Source organism: Bos indicus, chromosome 28, assembly GCF_029378745.1.
Source record: "Bos indicus isolate NIAB-ARS_2022 breed Sahiwal x Tharparkar chromosome 28, NIAB-ARS_B.indTharparkar_mat_pri_1.0, whole genome shotgun sequence".
Taxonomy (NCBI): domain Eukaryota; kingdom Metazoa; phylum Chordata; class Mammalia; order Artiodactyla; family Bovidae; genus Bos; species Bos indicus.
Window position 1 is genome coordinate 3,523,815 of NC_091787.1, and position 21,237 is coordinate 3,545,051.

The 21,237-nt window shown below is 50.0% G+C and overlaps 1 long non-coding RNA gene across 2 annotated transcripts; it reads left to right on the top strand.

Annotated features, from left to right (window-relative positions):
- The first annotated feature begins 1,444 nt into the window (after positions 1-1,444).
- LOC139180309 (uncharacterized) lies at positions 1,445-16,247 on the top strand. Of its 2 annotated transcripts, none has more exons than XR_011564605.1 (3): positions 1,445-2,893; positions 10,508-10,656; positions 12,525-16,247. It is a non-coding gene; the product is annotated as an uncharacterized lncRNA (long non-coding RNA). The 2 variants fall into 2 exon arrangements; XR_011564606.1 differs by having other exon boundaries at positions 1,445-2,886.
- The last annotated feature ends 4,990 nt before the right edge of the window (positions 16,248-21,237 follow it).

The window sequence follows — 21,237 nt, forward strand, 5'->3', positions numbered from 1 at the left end:
AACAGTGTCTCATTGTGTGAAACTGTCCAGAACTGGGCCCTCCTGACCCTGTGGGTGGGCGTCAAGGGTGAAGCCTGGGAGGCAGATGGGGCTGGAGGAGGACCAGGGCAGAAAAGCCAAGGGGCTGCACCAAGTACTCTCTACTGGTGTGGATCAGGGAGGGGAGGCCTCAGGGTGGGGCCTATGCTAACGGCACAGGGGTGCAGGATCAGAAGCCACAGCAGGGGTGCAGCCTTCCTGGCCAGAATGTGTCTCTCTGGCCAGGCTCAAGCATGATGGAGTACTGCTCCCAGAGTTCTTTATCTGCCTACCAGGAAAGGAGCTAGTAGGAGTAAGGTGGGTAGGAGGTGGTGGTCTATTAAACCACAGGTACCTTATAGTCAATGTGACGCAAGGAAGGATGAGACCAGGATGAGAAGCACAAGCAGTGAGCACCTCTCTGGCTTTTAGGATAAAGGTGTCAGAAATGTCTCTACACCAGCTATGTGGAGCCCACAGGGGGCAAAAGAATGCAAAAGCAAGCTGAGAGGGCTAATCTCTCTACTGCTGGCCCCAGAGCCCCAGGTCCCTATCTGCCAGTCCCACTGGCACAACCAGACACCAGGACATCCAAGCCCCATCTGAGGACGCCAGACCCCCTGTTGGGGTCACTCAGCATGGTCACATGGTCGTTAAGGACTCAGCCCCTCCTCCATGCTCACGTCCCCTGTCCTCACAGAAACATCCATGGGTCACTACACGGGGCTTTCTGGGGCACTTGTGCATTCTAGAAACTGCAATGATAGAAAGAGGAGAGAAGGTATAGACTGTAGAGACAGTCTGCTTGACCGTGGGGTGCTCTACAGATTACCAAAGACCTGAGGTCCTTGATACTTAGGGGTTTGCAAAAATGCTTCTCAGTATGTAAATGGAGGAAGGAGGCCCATTGAGTAAATGGTGCTGGGGCAATTTGACAGGCAACTGGAAAACAAAGCTGGATCCCTAACTCAGAGAAACACCACCAAATCAATTACAGACACAAGAACCTACATTTGAAAGGGAAAACTTTACAAGTTTAAGGACAATTTTCAAGAAGGGAATACCTTTTTTATATATAGAAGTATATTGATTTACAAGGCTGTGTTAGTTTCAGGGGTACAGCAAGCAATTCAGTTATTCAGTGACTCCGTCTGAACGGCTTCCTCAGACAAAATTCACTCCCTTTGGGAGGCCCCTAGGTAATGCCCACTACTCAGAGCAACCAACAGTCCTGAAACCTGTGGAACACATCGTGATGCTCAGTGGGTATTTGTTGACTGAATAAATGACTGCAATCACACACTGAAAACAAGCCTTGAGGCTGGGAGGGGATCCCCAGTCTTATCTCCAAACAGGAGGTCTTGATCCTAATTGGTGTGAGTGGGTGAAATGGGGCTTGGGGAGGGAAGAGATCCGTCACAAAGCATTTTGTAAATAGGGGAAACTGGGTATGTGAGGAGGATGTAAGCAGGTACATCCCAGAAACACATCACAGCAGATCCTTCAGTTGTGCCCTCACCCCTGCTCTTGGGGCATCACACTGTCTCCCTCCCTGAAACATGCTGAACAGCTCACAGGTTTCCCAGAGGGGGTGGTCACATGACCTCCACCTGACCAATCAGCATGTTCCATCCTCCTGGACACCTGTGATTGACTCAGGGCTGGACAAGTGACGAATCAGGGCATATGCTGGAATCCTGGGGAATGGAGGTTTATTGCCATTAGGAACAGGGGATACCTAAGGTCAGCCCTTGGCAGTTGGACAGAAGTGAGGTCAGCCTGTGGCAGTTGGAGGGATGTGACATCAGCTTGTGGCGGTTGGTGGCCTTGTTCCATAAAGGCAGAGCTACTTGGGTGAGGATGACATCTGTAAGCAGAGCTGAGAGGTGGGGGAAGACGATTCCTGCTGACGTCCCTGAGACCCAGGTACAGTCCAGCCAGAAGCTGTGCTCGTGGACTTAGTTACGATCATTCTTGTTTGTTAGCTTGTTTGAGCCCCTTTGGGTTTGATGTCCAGCTGGCTAAGTGGAGACCCTGGGACTGCCACGGTGTGGGTTTCATCTGACCTCAGGGAAGAAATTCCCCATAACACTACAAGACTCCAGTTTAATTTGGAGATTTGAATGGATACAAGCGGTATCTGTTGGGGCCAACTATTAATTCTAGGATTCCCCAAATTAGTCCTCACAGGGTTAAGGTAGTAACCCATGTCCCTTTTTAGAGGACAAGATGGAGGCTCAGAGAAGGAAGGTAAGTGGGCTACAGCCAGGAAGTGTGAAGTCAGAAAGAAGCACCAGGTCCTGCTCCTTGAAATCTGGGAAGCCACATGGTGCGGCTTGTCCATGTGAAGGGGCTAAGGCACCCAGCCCCACGCTGGCTTCCCAGGGGTCTGAGAATTGGTAACTGCCCAGTGGCTGTTTTGACAGTCACAAAAGCAATTCACACTGAAGGAAGGAGGGCACCTTACTTCACCAGACCACACCCAACCCTCTGGTTTCCCCAACTCCTTCCCACCTTTCTCCTGCTTTGCTTGTCAATTACATAGTCATGCTCATGTGACCACATGGACAGTTCCTGAGTCCCTGGCTCCCATCTGGAGCTGCTACAGGGGAGGCTCCCCACTCATACCTGTGGACATCTTCTTCCTTTGGGCCTTGGGGGGCCCTGCTTCCCTCTTGCACACCAGAAGCCTTTTCCAGAATGTACAGGGAACCTCACTCAATTTGAACAGGATGCATCCAACACTGCCCTTTCCACATCTCCCTTGAAACTCAGCTCCAGTACTCCTTTCTCCACATTGCAGCCTCCCATGGTGCCACAGGAGAGACCCAGTGGACAAGGAATTGACAGCTCAGCACAGGAAGGCAGGTGAGAGGTGAGATCTAACAGCTGGGAAGCTCTGTTTACAATGCCCCTTGCTCTTGATGCTGCAGAGGCTGTAGAAGACCCCACAGTCTGAAAGAAGCACTTGGGCCAAAGAGCATCCACAGGCCTTTTGATAGCTGGAGGATTCTGGCCATGGTAGGGTGAGGTCCCTAAGGTTCTGAAGGCCCACTGTTTGCAGGCTCAGGGTGCACAGAGAAGAGAAGGCAGAGGCCTGCCCAGAGGTGTTCACAGACCACATACAGATAAGCCAGCCAGGCTGACAGGCCATAGCACCTACGCTGTTTTCATGGGTGAAGGGTGTGGGGCAGAGGCAGAGACCCAAGTCTGCTGGGGGAACTGCTTCAGGACAGAGAATTTTCAACTGGGATTTGAAGGCTGTATCAGTTATGTGTTTGACTGAAATGATAGAAATCCATATTGAGAGTGGCTTCAACTACCCAGGCAACTAATATTTAATGTTTCAAGAAACTGAGAGGTGGGAGAGTCAGAGTGGGTCTGGTGGCCCAGCAATTTCATCAGAATCCACCCGCTTCTCTATTCCACCATCACCAGAATGTGGGTGTCATTGCCTCATGGATGCAAGGTGGCTGCTTCCCCTCCAGCCATCACTTCTGCAAATTTAACCCTCCATTGAAAGCAAGGGTCACCTTTTCCCCTACATATCTCTCTTCAGGAAGGAAAATCTCTCATAGGAGCCCCTGTAGACTTCCTCTAGTATATCACTGGCTAGAAGTGGGTCATGAATCCTTGTCCTGACCAATCGCTAGTGGTGGAAGCAGCTGTCATGACAGATTTGGACCAACCTTTATTCATCCACACTGAGCATCCACTGGAAGAAAGTGAGTTGGACTGGGCCAATCCTCTGGGTGAGCAGCCAAAGCCATCCTGCCATAAAGGGGAAATAACATGGGAGCTGAGGGATCAAAGGCGTGGGAGCAGAGAGGAGGAGAGTAGCACATGCAGAGATGCCGGGATGATCAGGGGACTGGGATCACTGGTGGCTAGTTGCTGCAGAAACACAGCCTGGGTGGGGAAGGTGGCAAGACTTTATATGGTGTTTTCTGCCTGGAGATGAGCAGGCCTTGGGCCATGGGAAGCTGCTTAGAGAAGCTGAGCAAGAGAGTGAGGACAGAAGCAGACAGAAATTCCAGTGCACAAGGCCCCCTGGGCTGAGGAGCTAAGCATCACTGTTCTTTGATGGTCAGAAATGTCACTGATAGTCTCCAGCGAGCTCTTTTCAAGCAGATGATTGTAACTGGTGCGAGAGTAAATGTGGCCCTAATGAATGCATTTGCTAGTGGCAGCTTTCTGTTTCTGGATATTAGAAAGCACACTCAGCTGGTTCTTACACAGCTCTGCTGTCACACCTGCTACACCCACACCACTCCTCTCCCACCTTCCGGGCCTCAGGGTCAGCACACCCCAGGGTTCCTGAAACAGCCCAGCACTTTGTGTCGTAATTTACACGGGGGCCCCAGGGTGGGTTCCAGTTTACAGAGAAGATAACAGGGGCTGGATGTGGGTGAGGGACTCACTGGTGAGTTGGGGGGTTGGATCCCAATCCACCATCCCCTTTATGACGTCAGAGTGGGCAGCCTCCTGACACCAGCCAGGATGTTTGCTACACAGACAGGATCTGATGTGTGCTTGCCCAGCACTGGACCTGGGAACTGGGGTATGGAGGGGAAGGAGGGCTCTTCTTCACGTGCTGCTCACCCTTGCAGGGGGCACACAGGTGACCCCACAGAAGTGTCATCCCTTATGACCTGGCCCTCCTGGGCCTGACAGGAGTGCCCTGACCCATGGGACCACAGGCCCCAGGTGCACATGTGGGCAGGTGTGGCTATGGCTGAGAGGACAGCACCCCTAGTTAAGGCCCCCCAGTTCCCAGAGAGTCACATCTGGGAACTGAGGTCAAGTAGCCAATTCCAACCTTAATGTGCAAACTGTTATCATCCAGGGGCCTGATTATTTTTTATTAAATTGTGCGCTCAGTCACTCAGTTGTGTTTGGCCCCATGGACCATTGCCTGCCAGGTTCCTGTCTGTGGAATTTTCCAGGCAAGAATACTGGAGTGGGTTGCCATTTCCTACTCCTACATCTTCCCGACCCAGGGATGGAGCCCACATCTCTTAGGTCTCCTGCAATGGCAGGCGGGTTCTTTACCACTAGCACCACCTACTTGCAATCCCATAGTCAAGCCCTTTTCTCAGCATCCTTGTAACCTTCAGCCCCTCCTCAGCCTTTATTTCTCTCTGGGACCAAGTTCTTAGCTTCAAACTGAGCCCCATTATGGACATAAGTACTGTCTTTTCCATATCCCTTCTGTATCAGAGGCCACCCAAAACTCTCCCTCCCTCCCCTTATCAAGGCCTCCACACAGGCCAGCAGGGCTGTTTTCATGCAGTTCTGCAGACTTGTGAGCTAAAGGTTTAGAATAAGGAGGTGAGGAGGGGCTGCCGCTTAGGGCAGGGAGGGCCAGCAGGTGGAGATAGGACGCCTGTAGCACCTCAGCCAGCTGAAGTGTCAGCGGCAGGAGAGCAGCAGCCAAGGGCTGAGTGGGTGAGAATAAGTGAGTTAAGTGTGTTGATTCTGCCGCTGGATGGTGGGCCCTGGAGCAGGGCTTCAAGTGTGGAAGATAGAGGGTCTCCAATGCCTAGACCCCCACCTTCTAGAGATCAGGGTTGAGATGTGGCTTTGAACTCAGAACACTGGTGTTCAAAGCTGGTTCCCATCACTTCATTAGTTATTCAAAGCAAAACAAGCCTCCATTTTCTCATCTGTAAAATGGGAATATTGTCCCTCTTGGGGTGGGTAGGGGGGTAAATGAGGCGACAAGTAGAGCACAGGGGCTGGATGGGCTGGGAGTGCTCCCAGACTCGCTGCTGTGGCTGCAATGACCACTGTCTTCCAGGGCAGGGTCAGCAAGCTGTTCCCATAAAGGGCCCTGTTAGGCTTTGAGGGACCTGGGGTCTGCTTCAGCAATAGATCTTCCAGGCTTTCACCCCCGATCACTGAGATACAGGTTATCAGATATAATCGGTTCAGAACAGTGTTAGTTTTAGGCGCCCAGTATCATGATTTGATATGTGTGCATGCTGTGAAATGATCACAAGTTCAGTTACCATCCACAACCACTCACAGCTACACATTATTTTCTTGTGATGAGATCTCTTAAGAACTGCTCTCTTAGCAACTTTCATATACACACCGCAGTATTGTTAACCACAGTCACCTTGCTGTAATTACACAACCCCAGGGACTGTGCGTCTTAGAGCTGGAAGTGTGTGCCTGTTGGCCATCTTCACCCACTTCACCTGCCCCCTCTACACCCGCCTCTGGTTCCCCACACCCTATTCTGTTTCTGAGTTTGATTTTTTTTCAATTCCACATACAAGTGAGACTGTAGTTGTCTTTCTCTGACTTATTTCACTGAGCATAATGCCTTCCGGGTCCATCCATATTGTTGCAAATGCTTTTTTATAGATGAGTAAGATCCATTGTATATGTGTATATTTGATATATATCTCAGTAAGATCCATTGTATATGTGTATATTTGATATATGAGTAAGACCCACTGTATATGTGTGCATATGGTATATATCTGAGTAAGATCCATCATATATGTGTACATATGGTATATATCTGAGTAAGATCCATTGTATATGTTGTGTATATTTGATATATATCTGAGTAAGATCCATTGTATATGTATGTGTATATATGATATATATCTGAGTAAGATCCATTGTATATGCATGTGTGTATTTGATATATATCTGAGTCAGATCCACTGTATATGTGTGCATATGGTATGTATCTCATTTCTTCACCCTTGTCTGTCAGTGGAAGTGCAGTTCGTGTCCACGTTATGGACACACGTTTTGTTCCCAGTGCACAGTGACCCCAAAAAAACTGAAACCTAAAGTTTGAAGCAGGGAAAGGGTCTACATCTGCCATAGAGAACTCATAACAGGGCCCCAGGAGGGGTCACTGAGACCCTGCTGTGTGACCACCGGTGGCCACTGCCCTCTCTGCACCATGGCGTCCTCATCTGTGCAGAGAAATAGTAACAGGGCCAGGAGGGCAGACTGAGAGTGGCCTCATCAGCAGCCCCGTCAGGACAGAGGAAGGGGAGGGAGGCCTCTACAGGGACAGGGTCCCTCCCTCTGCTCCCCACACCTTCTGAGCACCAAGCACACGTGTCCTCTGTCCCCCCAGATCATTTGGCGATGATGCTTCAAAGGTACCCCAGTCACATGCCCCCTCCCCCCTCAGATGTATCTTCCCTCCTCCTCGAAGCCCTGGACACCACTGCCTTCTCATCTGGCCTATTTGGTCCTTGTGGTCAGATGCTCGGGCTCCCCCATCCCCAAGCTCCCATCCTAGGACTGTGTGTGCAGCAGGTGCTCAATACAGGTTTAGGGCTTTGGGAAAGACTCATCGCTTTCCTGCACATGGACACTTCTCGTGAAGGCAACTCCAGCTCTTCCACACACAGGGCAAGCCTAGTGTGGGGCATAAATGGCTCCACTGCCGTGGATCTGCTGAAGGAAAGGGCAGCCCTGGGAGACCCTGACCCCCGGTACTCTGCCTGGGGGCTGGTTTCTCAGGGTGAAGCTGTCCCTTGAGCATCCACAAGGAGGCACCAGAGGACGAGGGCCGTGCTGGGCAGTGACAGAGCATCCAGTCTGGACCCTGCCTCAGGGCAGCTGCCCAGCCCACATTGGGTCTTAAACCAAGGGCCTTGAACAAGGGCCCAGGGGCAAATCTGGATTTTAAAAATTAATTTCAACATTTAAACACTAGGAGATTTCAGACAAAGCCCCAGATTTCTAGCTTTGTGAGTTTTGACATGAAATGAGAAGTCCTGGCCTCCTGGGGGACATTCCCAGGGGGTGAATGGGTGAGGTTGTTCTGAGGCTGAGTGGGGGCCCCTCCGGAAGGGGTTTGTGTCCCCAGCTCGCCACAGTGCCCACCTCCCTCTATGCAGCCCCTAGGCCCAGGCTCTCCCCGGCCTGTTCATGCCTGCTCCTGGAGATGTCTGGGTTTGCAGTCCTCCTCCTAGTCCATGGAGCTTTGCTGACATGAGGGCCACAGCTGTGTGGAGTTTGTCCTGATCCCCTGGAGGGTGGGATAAATGGGTTGAGTGCAGCCCTCAAAGGAGGGGTTCGTCGTCACATGTCCTCCAAAGGCACCCAGGAAGGGAAGGGGTGGGAAAAACCAGGGCCAGGAGCTCCATAACATATCCCCTGGGTGGTGTGTCTTCAGGCTCCAAAGCTGCCCCTAAACCCAGCCCTTCTCCCACCACGCGTGCATCGTTGCTCCCGGTCTTTCCACAAACACTGGCCATGAGGGGCCCGGTCCCTGGGTCAGCCTTGAGGGCCACAGTCTCTGGCCCAACTCCACCTCTGGCAGCTCCAATGGCTCAGCTTTGCTGTGAAGTGGCCACTGCCAGACCCTTTACAGGAGAAATGGAGCCTCCAAGGGGACAAGGGACTCACCCAGGGTCACAGAGATTTAGAGCTTATGACCGAAGTCTGCTGGGTCTCAGCTGGTCCCAGAGCACAGACTATGTCCCAGGGAGACGTGTTGTCCTCAGGCCATTACAGCAGGAGGGCTGAGTACAGAGTGGAGGAGTAAGTCACGGTGGGGTGGGTGCCCAGGGCAGGCAGGCTCAGGGACAAGTCCCCAGAAGAGCAGAGTCTTGAAAGGGCCAGGGCATTGGTGCTGGTGAGGAGAGGAGAGGGTTCCTGGTGGAGGCTCAGCCATGTGAGGGCCTGGAGGTGGGCTGCAGCATGAGAAGCAGGCTCCGCGTGGAGGCAGGAGCAGCAGGAGAACCCGGGGAGCCCCTGGTCTCCACTCTTCCTGCTGTGACCCAGCCCTGGCAGCTGTGCCTCCTCTCTTTCCATCTCACCTCTTCCAGTGAGACAGAAGAGACCCTTTCGGCGAGACCCTGAGGATCTCCTCCTCCACATCCTGCATTTGTTCCCATCCAGTCTCAGCTAAGACAGGACAGGTAGATTCCACTCCTGGAGTGGTGACTAGATTTCTCACTACTCAGGGGCACCATCGTGACATGGCTCCCAAGTTAAAAAGAAAAAAAACACCAGACTGTTAGTTGTCTGAATGAGCATGAGGTGAGAGTGGGTCCCATTGCTTCCTATTGATGATGGAGCCCTGGTCCTAGAGGGATGGAGGAGGGGCACTTGATGGACATGTGGCCTGTGTTTGATCCTTTCATCTATTTGGTGTTTTATCCCCATCACATTTTTCTGAGCCCCTTTCTGCATCGGGCCCAGACCCTCACAGAGGTCACAGGCTGGAGAAGTAAACATAATGTGATCACAGTCCTGGGGGCCCCAGATGAGGCCAGAGGAGCTGTAGAAAGGGTGGGGAATCAAGAAGGGCTTCATGGAGGAGGTGGTGTCTGAGCTGGGTCTCCAAGGATGAGGCCTTATTCAGCTGGCACAGAACAGAAACCAGGTACATAATAAAAGAATGAGTGAGTGAATTAATGAACATGTATCCCCCTAACAGACTGAGGTAGGCAGTAGCCCAGGCCAAGGCATGAAGCACAAGATGCCCTGGGGGACAGATGGCAGGGTTGCAGTATGAGGCTGCCTCACCCTTTAGGGGCATCTTGCTGCCACTGTGGTCTGTGCTCTGGCCAACTGGGGAGACCTTGTCTGTCCTCTGTTGTGGGATCCGATTCTATCTTCCAAGTAGAATATCCTGTCACCTCCTTGTGCCCGTATGTACCTGTTCCTGCCTCATGGGGAGTTGCGAAGAGGAGGGATGGATTGGTGTGCAACGCAAGGCTGAAGGAGGGGGAGAATGATGGGGAACCCCTAGAGGTGGGACCATGACTGGGAGGCATATGATGGCAGGGAAGGGGCTGTGCCTTGGGACTCAAGCATCCAGCTGGGAGTGGCCCCCTCACAAGAGGTGCTTCATGGTGAGACAGCTGTTATGGGGCCAGGGATGAACTCTGTCTGGGACATGCTGATCCAGGGAAGTTCAGGGGCCACTGGGACAGAAATGTCCAGGAGGAGCTGGAAGTAGGGGACAAAGGTGCAACTGAAGTCAGGGTGGGAGCTTGAGACCCAGAGGAGGGGCCCAGGGGTGCAACAGAAGGGACCTGAGGGCATCTGGATGTCCACTAACTGGGGTCCTCAGGGTGGAGATCGTCCTCACTTCACAGCCTGCTGGGGCCAAACACAGCTGGGCCCAGGGAGGCCACTCAGTAAACACATGACCCAGATTCACGCATTCCCACTTCAAATGACTGGACTAGAATCTGCTAAGCCCTACAGATGGGTGGCCCAGAATTAGGATTATAAATAAAGGCAACATACAGGCTGGGGAGAAAGCTAAGAAGCCGCAGAGCGTAAGACTCTCGACACGCAGCCCACTGTGGCCCCCGGGGCCTTTCCACCGCCAATCTCTAATCCTGGCACTCTCTCCCCCTGCGTCACTTGCTCTCTGAACACCTCCAAGAGTTTGCCTTCAAATGTCCCTCCTGACTCCCTTTTTCTCCTTGGAACATCTTACCACCTGACTTTGCCTATACATTACTTATTTTCCTCTGTCTCCCTCCAGGCTGTGTGCTGTTGAGAATGGAGACTCGCTGCTTCACTCCATCTGTGTGCTGGGTCTGGAGTGTACCCAATCCACAGTAGGGCCTCAGTGAACCTGCACTGTGTGTGTGGACACTGAGGCCATGGACAAGAATGTTCCAGGCAGTGATGGTGAGTTGTTGACTCACGACTTGCTGAGTCTCTTGTGTGCCTGGCACTGACCCGGGGGGCAGGCTCAGCACTGACTTGGGGGACAGGTCTGGTGCTGAATGAGGCACACAGGGAGCACAGGGCCTGTTAGGAGGACACATGCTGTGGGGACACGCAGGCCAGGGAAGTCAGGAGTGCAGGGTGCGGAAGAGAGGACCAAAGTGGGAGTGGTGGGAGAGAGGTCAAGTCCTGCGGTCCCTGTGAGGACCTTTCCACTGGGTTGGGGGAGGCATGGCTGGTGTGGAGCAGGGAGTTGGGTGCTGAATACTGTGCAGGAATGAAGCAGGTGAGCCCTGGGGAGGGTCTCCCTGTGGAGGGTGCACGCAGGGAAGGCTCCTCTGAGGAGGTGACATTAGAGCTGTACCTTCTACAGACCATTTCTACCTTCCGTCAACTTGATGCTTTGCTTTTGCAAGCAAAAGCACTCCGTGTTCTGCAGCACCTCAACTGGGCCTCCTGCTCCCCTTGTCACCCCTGCCCCCACAGGAGTCCTTCCAGGGACCACTATTTTTTTTTTTAAGTGCGTCACAGGGCTTGTGGGATCTTAGTTCCTGGACCAGGGATCGAACCCTGGCCCCTGACAGAGAAAATGCCTAGTCCTAACCCCTGGATGCCAGGGAATTCCCCCCCAGGGCCCACTTTTCACATACAAACCAACCTTCTCTTTAACTGGGCTCACACTCCGAACCACTGTCCACCTGCCCTGCTAACCAGGGTCAGGTTGTAGGACACTTGGGGTCCCCTAACCCCAGAGCCAATGAAGTTACTCAGCCCAGCCAGCCTTCATCCTGCTCACCCTGCCTGCTGTTCCCTCTTCAGCAATGCGATGAAGGCTTCCTCTGTCCACAGCTCCGGCTCCTCCACCTCCTGACCTCCCCATGCTCCCTGCGTGGTGAAACCCCCTCTTCCAGGACTGTGAGGAGAAACTTTCATTTCAATAGTGGTTGTTTTCTGATCAGTTAGCCTTACTGACCCTCAAAGTTTCTACTAAATATTCTATTTTACACCAGCCTATGAGACGCTTTGCAGACACAGCAAACAAATGAAGAACAAGTGAACTATACACCTTTTTACAAAACCAAGTACAAAATATTAAGATGTATTAGAATTCCTTTTCCCATAAAATCACAGGCTCCATCAGGGTGGAGGGCATATAAGTATCATGTGAACAGGACCGAACTCCTACGAGGTCCTAACTACCCATCTCCCTAAATTGAGGGCTCAGGCCCAGGCATGACCAAGAACCAGTCTCTGCCTTTGGGTGGAAATGGGTTGGTTTTTCAAATTAAGCTTTTACAGTTGTCAGCTGAGCAGGAAAGTTCTCGGTTCCAAACTCATGTTTCTGGCAATAATCAAGTTATACCACATGTGAGATGGCCTGTTTCCCGAGTTATTTGGTTAGAATCCGCAGGTGGTAGCAGGGAAATATCACTGTTTCAAAACAAGCTGCATCTCTGGGAGAGAGTGGGGGTGGTGCCCCTGGAATGTATCACTCCTGAATCTTTTAGTCATTAGATTTCCAGAGAAGCCCCCAGAGGGGAGAGTGGGCTGCAGTTGAGCTGGGCTATCCCCCACGGACGTGAGAGGGGAAACATCAGACAGCTGTGGTCCTGGGAGCAGCCTGATCCTGGGAGCCACAGGAAAGGCCCCCTCCAAGCCTGCTGTCCAGCCTAGGGTAAGGCTCAGCAGCTGTAACTCGGGGCCCATGGCTGAGGGGCAAAGGGAAGCTGGCCCCCCTCACGCTGGGTCAGGAGGCGGACAGTCCAGGGCTGGTCCGGAGCTTCCTGTCCCTGATGCCCTTCGATCCAGAGGAGTTGCTTTGTCCACAGGGCAGAATGAGCTCCAACCTCAGAGCTGAAGTTTCCTGATCAGGACAGAGGGAGAAGCAGAAAGGGCCTGCTTCTCTCTCCCAGGACACATTCTAGAGTTTGTGCGAATCACTCCCATCCCCTCTGGAAGAGAGCCTGGTCACACAAGCACCCTAGCTGCAGAAGAGGCGGTAACTCTGTAGTCCTGGGCGGCCAGTGTCCAGATAAAGGAGGATGCCCGGTGACCTGGGAGTGGACAAGGCACTGGGAGCCCTTGGATGCCTCAGCCCACTGCCTCTAATGCTCCCTCCCACCACCCGACCTATCTCTACCCTGAACTCACATTTTATGAGATTGTCTGTTAGACAAAGTGCATGAAGGAAATCAGAAACCAGTTGAAAATCATGGGCAAGGGGGTGCTTTTCCTGAGTTTTGCTGACAAATCGCTGATGGGGTTCCATCACTGACACTGAGGCTTTCTCCCCACCCCACCTCCATAGGGCCCTCTGGACACCGGCAGCCAGAGACATCTTCGCCAGTGGAAGGAGACTGTGTCCCGCCCTGCTCATGGATGCCCTGCTCTTTAGTACAAAATCCATACCCTCCCTGTGGGACTGTGTGGACAAATAGAGTGACCGGAGGCAGCTGTGGCCCAGCCAGCACCAGCCCACACCTCACAGAAGAGGAGACAGTCTCTGAGCACAACGTTCCATCATCAGATTCAACTACTTTCCAGCCCTGAGGTGGGGATGTTTCAGTTTGGAGACACAGAACACAGAGCACCGGTGTGGATGGTCCTGGAAGCAAGGGGGCCAGCCCAGGCCCCTCTCGCCAGCCTGGCTCCTGACCTCTGTCCTGTGTGTGCCTGACACTCCAGCTTTCTCCTGCCAGATGGCCTGCTCTCCAGTCCCTGTGGTCACACCCACATATCAGGACAACTCCCCCATCATGTGAAAGCAGAGATTCAGGAAACTCAGCTGCACAGGGACCTGATCACACTACACACAGGCTTTCACAGGACTTTATCCTGTTTATGGGCATCTCGGTCATGATTAACACAGGCCCCAGGGACCAAAAGTTCCTCTCAGCCCTTCTGAAGATGTTGGGTAATGTCAGTGCAGGGAGGTCATACATGCTTTCTGCATCTCGGCCCTGCAGCGCAGCAACTGTTGCTGTTGGGAGTCATCCTCCTAATTCTCTTGGTCATCTTTGCATTTAATTGTTCTGATTTACTTCTAGTACCACATGACTGCACACTTCTTAGACCAGAAAATACACAGCCTCAATTCTGTGCAGGGAGGATTCAAAACTGGAGCATCAAGTTTATCAAGAGGAATTGGAAGAACCAAAGAGTTGACAAGAAGTCTCCGCCTCCCCCTCTCACATGCAGGACAGAAGAGTGGGGTAGGGAGACATGCCCAGGAGAGGCAGTCCAGTCTCTGCAGTTTCAGGTGAGAGCCCAGGGGTGGGCCTGCAGCCAGGCGGGCCCTCTTCTGGTCACCCAGGCCGCTGCAGACCGTCCTCTGACCTGGCCAGTGTTTTGGATACGATGCTTCTGAAGGCTGTGGAGGTATGGGATACCCTCCTGATTCGAATCTTATCAGAGGATTTGACCCCTCAACCACTGCCAGGGACTGCATCCTGACGTTTCATCGTGGGGCATCCATGGACTTAACCTGGGCTCCGTTTGTTATGCTGCCTCTTGCTGGGCAGACTATTATAAATCTGCATATTTTCAAGTGAACCCCACTCTTTTGGGCTGTGGCCAGAGGAAAGTGTCTGGAGACACACTCTCAGGCTGCCCAGTGTGGGAGGAGCTCCTGGTGTTGGACACACCCAGGGGCAGCTGCTTCCCTCTGGAACTTCAGTCCTGCTGCTGGTGCTATTGGCGGAGGGAAGGCCTCAGGGTCACACAGGGCGCTGGGCTGGGGATGGCGGGCCTCTGCTCCAGGCCAGGTGGAGACCAGCAGGCTCCCTCATCTTCTGCTCTGACTTCTGGTCCTTGTGCAGTTGTACATTCTCTCCCTGGTTGAGCCACGTGGTATGAGTGTGGACACCTCAGGCCTTGGAGAAGGCTCAAGTTATGGCTGCTGAGGTCAGTGGAAGGGGAGAGCCTCGCAGTGATGGAGCAGCCCTCCACCTTGTGTTCCCCTGAGCTGACAGTGCAATGCCTGCTGCCTGTTCCCTGAGTCATGGATCAGGTCCCACCTCCACACCAGAGTCCTTACCACTGTCATCCCTGGGTCCTTGTCACACGGTGGTGCACAGAATGGCCTGAGTGGCTCCTTCTGGCCCAGGTTCACCCATGGAGGCCTCATCAGTCATTTAAGGTGCTTTTGTCACTGGGGTTGAGGGCCATATTTTTTAGCAAATTCCTTCTCTGATGACAGACACAGGGGAACGTGTTGTTGCCCTACGAGGATTCACAGCCACAGCTCTGAAAAGTCATATCCCCCAAAGGGCAGGGTCCCGGTCACCATGGAGTAGAGAACTACTCCCAGACTCCACACATCCACCGCAGGGCAGTAGGAGCCCTGTCCCAGGAAGAATTCTCAGGCAGCGTAAGTGCAGCTGCCATAGAAAGTGTTGAGCTTCCCACTCTCATCACACTCGTTGCTGAGGCCAAAGTCTGTGATTTTCACGTGCTACTCGGTGTCAAAGAGGAGGTTCCCTGGCTTCAGGTCCCAGCGCAGGACGTGCCCCTGGTGGCCGTGCTGCAGGGCAGAGAGCAGCTGTCCCAGCGGCCTCGGGCGTCAGCCTCTGTCATTTGGTCCATGTCCCACGGTCCTCCAAATGGTGCACGTGTCCCCCTCACTGAGGCCCTCCATCCAGGAACAAGGTCCCTGTGTCAGTCACCTCCAGTGGTTTGACGATATTTTCATGGTTTAGAACCTTCATACTATTCACTTCCCGGAAGAGTCCTGGAGTCTGGAGAAGCTCTGCTGACTCTTCCTAATGACCTTTATGGCCAACTCTGTCCCAGTCAGAACGTACCGGGCCCACTTTGGCAAATCAACCTTTACCGATAATGTAAAGAATCGCAGTTCTCAATAGAAGCCTTGTCCCCTGAGATAGCTGTGAGGCCCAGCATCATGGTGATCTGCTGACTACACTGACTGCCAGCACTAACTAGCAATGCTAACTGTGCTAACTATACTCCTGCAGCACGGAGTCCTCCAGGTTGTAATGAAAAACCCTGGACAAACTTAGGAATTCATATTTGGTAAAAGTAGATAGGCAATTAGAAAAGCAAGCCTTGGGACTTCCCTGGTGGCCCAGTGATAAGAATCTCTGGTGCTAATGCAGAAGGACTAGGTTGAAACTGGTCCAATCCCTGGTCAGGGAACTAGATCCCACACGCCGCAACTAAGACCCAGTGCAGTCAAACTAAAAAAAAACGCTAGTCCTATTTTAACTTTGGTTTGTAGCTCCACTTTTTGTTTTCTCTTCGACGAGATTAATAGTTTAAAAATTGGTCTGCTTTTGGACATGATCTAAAAAGATTTAATTTTGTAACATCAGTAGCTGAAAGGGGCTGGAGTCAGAGCTGTATAGGAACAGGTTTTTTATGTTACTGAAATTAAACTGGCTTAAATTGAATTAGAGTGTTGTAATTTTAGGATGTTATTTGTAATCACATGGTAATCACAAAATAGATACAGAATATCCACAAAAGGAAACTAGAAGGGAATCAAAATGTTTCACTACAAAAAATTAACAATGCAAAAGGTGATCTTGCAGGACGTGAGGGACAAAAAAGACATAAGGCATACAGAAAAAGAGCCAGATGACAATTACTGATTACTCCTTCAGATAATTACTCCTTCAGTATCAGTAATTACATGTAAATGGATTAAACTCTCCACTTAAAAGATTGGCAGAAAGGATAAAAATATATGACGCAGCTATTTGCTATCTATAAGAGACTGGATCCAAAGACAGAAAAAAAGTTGAACATGAAAGGATAGAAAAAGATGTGCTGTGCTCTGTCACTTCAGTCGTGACTCTTTGCGACCCTATGGCAGGTAGAATGCCAGGCCCCTCTGTCCATGGGATTCTCCAGGCAAGACTACTGGAGTGGGTTACTGTGCCCTCCTCCAGGAGCTCTTCCTGACCCAGGGATCGAACCTACATCGCTTATGTCTCCTGCTTTGGCAGGTTGGTTCTCTACCACGAGTGCCACCTGGGAAGGGATAGTCCATCAAAACAGTAACCAAAAGAGAGCAGCCGTGCCATACTAATATCAGACAACATAGACTTTAAATCAGAAAAGTTACAAGAGACAAGGATTAGGAGGTTCAATACAGCAAGAAGATAAAATCACAACCATTTACACACCCAGTCACACCATCAAAACACGTGAATTAGAAATGGATAGAACTGAGAGGAGACATAGTTCTATACAATACTTGGAACCTCCAATACCTTACTCTCAGTGATGGATAAACAACCAGACAAGATGAATGCATAGGTAGAGAATGTGAAGAGCACAATCAGGCAATTAGGTCTAACAGACAAACACTTCTCCAGGGCATGTGGGGCCTTCTCCAGGACAGACCATAGAATAGGCCATAAGTCTCAGTAGATTTCACAAGGTAAATCTCATAAAATGTATCTTCTCTAACCATAGTGGCATAAAGTTAGAAATCAGTAACAGAAGGAAAAGTGGAAATTTCACAAATTTGTAAAAATTTAAAAGAACCATCATGGCAAAGAAGAAAGCACAAGGGAAATCAGAAAATATGTAGAATGAAGGAAAGTGAAATACTAATGACAAACAGGGAAGCAGTACTAAGGGGAAATTTATAGCTTTAAACACATAAAAATCTCAGTAACCTCATCCAATTAAGGGAACTAGAAAAAGAACAAGGGCAGTCCTAAGATGGCGGAGGAATAGGACAGGGAGACCACTTTCTCCCCCACAAATTCATCAAATGAACATTTGGAAGCTGAGTAAATTCCACAGAAAAACTTCTGAATGCCGGCAGAGGACATCAGGCACCAAGAAAAGCAGCCCGTTGTCTTCGAAAGGAGGTAGGGAAAAACAGACAAAAAGACAAGAGGTAGGGACAGAGCTCCGTCCCAGGAAGGGAGTCTTAAAAAAAAAAAGTTTCCAAACACCAGGAAACACTCTCACTGCCAAGTCTGTGGCGAGCCTTGGAACCACAGAGGGCAACATAATTGGGAGGAAAAATAAATAATTAAAACCCGCAGATTATGTGCCCAATGGTAACTCCCCCAGAGGAGAAGCAGCGCAAAGGCCCGCATCCACCACTAGCAAGCGGGGGCTGGGCAGGGAGGCGCCGGCTGCATTGCTTACAGTAAGGGCAGGGCCTGAATGCCCTGAGGGCAATCTAAGGGAAGTAACTTGGGCTAGCAAAACAGACTGTGGGATAGCTACCACACGAAAAGCCTTAACCTAAGACACTGTTAGGCCCACTCACGGAACAAAGGACTGAGCAGAGCTAGCCGGCTGCAGACCACCCTATCCCCCTCCAGTGACAGGCAGGCGAGGGCAGCCAGAGCCAGAAGCAGGCAGTCGCAGCCCCAGAAAAGCATCATCTACCAAACTGCAAGCAGGCTTCGTTGCTAACCAAGACTTCTTGGGATTCTGGATGGTCAACATCTGCCTGAGAAGCTGCACCAGTTGTACACCCAGAAAACCGAGCAGCAGGGACAGGGGAGGTGATAAGTCGCAGGGACTGCACTCTCCAAACACCTGGTCACCTGAGTTTCTCAGATCTGGGAAGGGCACAGAATGCAGGCCCAACAGTGTCTGTGCCTCTAAGGACTACCCAAGTACCTGAACCTGAGTGGCTTAGACCTGGGAAGTGCGTACAATCCAGGGCAGGTCTCAGACAGTTCCCAGCAGAGCAACCTAGAGCCTAGCGTGTAGACAGGAAAAACACATATGCCATGATCAGGGGCAAACCCAGTGTGCTGGAGACACTGAGAACACACACCAGTGTTATTTGTTTGCAGCGTCCCTCCCTCCGTCCCACGACCGAATAAGTGAGCCTAAAAAAGTGTCCACCACCGCCGCCTTATGTCAGGGTGGATATCAGACACTGAAGAGACCAGCAAACAGAAGAAGCTAAAACAGAGGGAACCTCCTTGGAAGTGACAGGTGCAATAGATTAAAACCCTGTAGTTAGTACTGACTACATAGGAAGGGGCCTATAGATCTTGAGAAATATAACCTGGATCAAGGAACTATCTGAAAATGAACTGACCCCACACTGCCCACAACAACACCAGAGAAAGTCCTAGATATATTTTTACTATCATTCTTTAATTTTTTTAATTAAAAAAAATTTTAAGTCCTCTATTACTCCTTTAATTTTCATTTTTATAATCTACTATTACTTTGAAAAAATAAAGAGAGAGACCCTATTTTTTAAAGCAAGCTTCATATATATATATATATTTTATAATTTTTGTGACTTTCTTTTTTCATTAATATTGTATTTTTGAAAATCCAACTTCTACTCTAGACTTTTAATCTTTGCTTTTGTATTTGTTATCAATGTTGTACCTTTAAGAACCCAATCTTCAGTACCCATTTTTACTTGGGAGTGAGATTACTGGCTTGACTCCTCTCTCCCCCTTTGGACTCTCCTTTCCACCAGGTCGCCTCTATCTCCTCCCTTCCCCTTCTCTTCTCTACCCAACTCTGTGAATCTCTTTGTGTGTTCCGGATGGTGGAGAACACTTAGGGAATGGATTACTGGTTGGATCTGTCTCTCTCCTTTTGATTCCCCCCTTTATTCTCCTGGCCACCTCTGTCTCCTTCCTTCCTCTTCTCTTCTCTGTATAACTCTGTGAACATCTCTGAGCAGTCCAGACTGTGCAGCACACATAAGGAAGTGATTACTGGCTAGCTTGCTCTCTCCTCTTTGATTCCACCTCATCTCATCCTGATCACCTCTATCTCCCTCCTCCCTCTTCTCTTCTCCATGTAACTCTGTGAACCGCTCTGGGTGTCCCTCACTGTGGAGAAACTATTCATCTTTAACCTAGATGTTTTATCAATGGTGCTGTATAGATGGAGAAGTCTTGAGGCTACTGTAAAAATAAGACAAAACCAGAAGCAAGAGGCTTAAGTACAAATCCTGAGAACACCAGAGAACTCCTGACTCCAGGGAACATTAATAGACAGGAGCTCATCAAACGCCTCCATACCTACACTGAAACCAAGCACCACCCAAGGGCCAACAAGTTCCAGAGCAAGACATACCACGCAAATTCTCTAGCAACAGAGGAACACAGACCTGAACTTCAATATACAGGCTGCCAAAAGTCACTCCAAACCCATTGACATCTCATAACTCATTACTGGACACTTCATTGCACTCCAGAGAGAAGAAATCCAGCTCCACCCACCAGAACACTGACACAAGCTTCCCTAACCAGGAAACCTTGACAAGCCACCCATACAATCCCACCCACAGTGAGGAAACTCCACAATAAAGAGAACTCCACAAACTGCCAGAATACAGAAAGGCCACCCAAAACACAGCAATATAAACAAGATGAAGAGACAGAGGAATACCCAGCAGGTAAAGGAACAGGATAAATGTCCACCAAACCAAACAAAAGAGGAAAAGATAAGGAATCTACCTGATAAAGAATTCCAAATAATGATAGTGAAAATGATCAGAAATCTTGAAATCAAAGTGCAATCACAGATAAATAGCCTGGAGACAAGGATTGAGAAGACTCAAGAAAGGTTTAACAAGGACCTAGAGGAAATAAAAAAAGTCAGTATATAATGAATAATGCAATAATGTGATCAAAAACACTCTGGAGGGAACAAATAGTAGAATAATGGAGGCAGAAGATAGAATTAGTGAGGTAGAAGATAGAATGGTAGAAATAAATGAATCAGAGAGGAAAAAAGAAAAACGAATTAAAAGAAATGAGGAAAATCCCAGAGACTTCTGGGACAATGTTAAAAGCCCCAACATTCGAATCATAGGAGTCCCAGAAGAAGAAGACATAAAGACCATGAGAAAATACTTGAGGAGATGATAGTTGAAAACTTCCCTAAAATGGGGAAGGAAATGATCACCCAAGTCCAAGAAACCTAGAGAGTCCCAAACAGGATAAACCTAAAGCAAAACACCCCAAGACACATATTAATCAAATTAACAAAGATCAAACACAAAGAACAAATATTAAAAGCAGCAAGGGAAAAACAACAAATAACACACAAAGGGATTCCCATAAGGATAACAGCTGATCTTTCAATAGAAACTCTTCAGGCCAGGAGGGAATGGCAGGACATACTTAAAGTGATGAAAGAAAATAAGCTACAGCCCAGATTACTGTACCCAGAAAGGATCTCATTCAAATATGAAGGAGAAATCAAAAGCTTTACAGAAAAGCAAAAGCTGAGAGAATTCAGCACCACCAAACCAGTTCTCCAGGATCTTCTCTAGACAGGAAACAGAAAAAGGGTGTATAAACTCGAACCCAAAACAATAAAGTAAATGGCAATGGGATCATACTTATCAACAATTACCTTAAACGTAAATGGGTTGAATGCCCCAACCAAAAGACAAAGACTGGCTGAATGAATACAAAAACAAGACCCCTATATATGTTGTCTACAAGAGACCCACCTCAAAACAAGGAACACATACAGACTGAAAGTGAAGGGCTGGAAAAAGATATTCCATGAAAATAGAGACCAAAAGAAAGCAGGAGTAGCAATGCTCATATCAGACAAAAT